This window comes from Triticum urartu, chromosome 6, assembly GCF_003073215.2.
Source record: "Triticum urartu cultivar G1812 chromosome 6, Tu2.1, whole genome shotgun sequence".
In the NCBI taxonomy this organism is placed as follows: domain Eukaryota; kingdom Viridiplantae; phylum Streptophyta; class Magnoliopsida; order Poales; family Poaceae; genus Triticum; species Triticum urartu.
The window spans coordinates 412,974,124-412,976,243 of record NC_053027.1 but is presented as its reverse complement, the minus strand read 5'-3'; positions in this window follow the sequence as shown (position 1 = coordinate 412,976,243).

Sequence of the window (2,120 nt, the reverse complement as noted above, 5' to 3'; positions counted from 1 at the left end):
TTTCGTTGCCAGGTTGCTTAGGGCCTTGGATGAGAATTGGCATCATAATGAACTTCTGCTTCATGCACATCCAAGGAGGAAGGTTATACATACATAGAGTCACGGGCCAGGTGCTGTGATTGCTGCTCTGCTCCCTGAAAGGATTAATGCCATCTGCGCTTAAAGCAAACCATACATTCCTTGGGTCCTTTGCAAACTCATCCCAGTACTTTCTCTCGATTTTTCTCCACTGCGACCCGTCAGCGGGTGCTCTCAACTTCCCATCTTTCTTTCGGTTCTCACTGTGCCATCGCATCAACTTGGCATGCTCTTCGTTTCTGAACAGACGTTTCAACCGTGGTATTATAGGAGCATACCACATCACCTTCGCAGGAACCCTCTTCCTGGGGGGCCGCCGTCAACATCACCAGGGTCATCTCGTCTGATCTTATACCGCAATGCACCGCATACCGGACATGCGTTAAGATCCTTGTATGCACCGCGGTAGAGGATGCAGTCATTAGGGAATGCATGTATCTTCTCCACCTCCAATCCTAGAGGGCATACGACCTTCTTTGCTGCGTATGTACTGTCGGGCAATTCGTTATCCTTTGGAAGCTTCTTCTTCAATATTTTCAGTAGCTTCTCAAATCCTTTGTCAGCCACAACATTCTCTGCCTTCCACTGCAGCAATTCCAGTACGGTACCGAGCTTTGTGTTGCCATCTTCGCAATTGGGGTATAACCCTTTTTTGTGATCCTCTAACATGCGATCGAACTTCAGCTTCTCCTTTTCACTTTCGCATTGCGTCCTTGCATCGACAATGACCCGGCGGAGATCACAATCATCGGGCACATCGTCTGGTTCCTCTTGATCTTCAGCAACTTCATCCATTGCAGCATCATTGGGCACATCGTCTGGTTCCTCTTGATCTTCACCAGCTCCCCCCGTTGCAGCATCACCGTATTCAGGGGGCACACAGTTGTCATCGTACTCTTCTTCTTCGCCGTCTTCCATCATAACCCCTATTTCTCCGTGCCTCGTCCTAACATTATAGTGTGGCATGAAACCCTTGTAAAGCAGGTGGGAGTGAAGGATTTTCCGGTTAGAGTAAGACCTCGAATTCCCACATTTAGTGCATGGACAACACATAAAACCATTATGCTTGTTTGCCTCAGCCGCTTCGAGAAACTCATGCACGCCCTTAATGTACTCGCGGGTGTGTCTGTCACCGTACATCCATTGCCGGTTCATCTGCGTGCATTATATATAATTAAGTGTCCAAATTAATAGAAGTTCATCATCACATTAAAACCAAAGTGCATACATAGTTCTCATCTAACAACATATAGCTCTCCAGAGCATCTAATTAATTAAACCATACATTAAAACTATGTAAAACATTTCAATGCGAAAACAAATGCGATCATAATCGCAACCAAGGTAACAATTGATCCAACGGCATAATGATACCAAGCCTCGGTATGAATGGCATATTTTCTAATCTTTCTAATCTTCAAGCGCATTGCATCCATCTTGATCTTGTGATCATCGACGACATCCGCAACATGCAACTCCAATATCATCTTCTCCTCCTCAATTTTTTTTATTTTTTCCTTCAACAAATTGTTTTCTTCTTCAACTAAATTTAACCTCTCGACAATAGGGTCGGTTGGCATTTCCGATTCACATACATCCTACATAAATAATATCTATGTCACGTTGGTCGGCATAATTTTCATAAACAATAAATGAACCAATAGTTATAAAGATAATATATATACCACATCCGAATCATAGACAGGACGAGGGCCGACGGGGGCGGATACCAAAACCATCACACTATATAAGATGCAATAATAAAAGTAAGAAAATGATACAAGTATCTATGTAAACATGCAAGTAAGAATATTTTTCCTTTCAGAAAGAAGATAAAACAAGAGGCTCACCACGGTGGTGCCGGCGATGAGCTCGGCGCGGGTGATCGACGGCGGTGAAGACGGGGACGGGGCGTGACGGACCGCTAAACCTAGACAAATATTATGGAAAATACAGCTTGGAGGTCGAGCTTGGAGAGGAGAAAGCTTAAGTAGTGTGGCTCGGGCATTCCATCGAACACCTTGTGTGCATAGGAGGTGAGC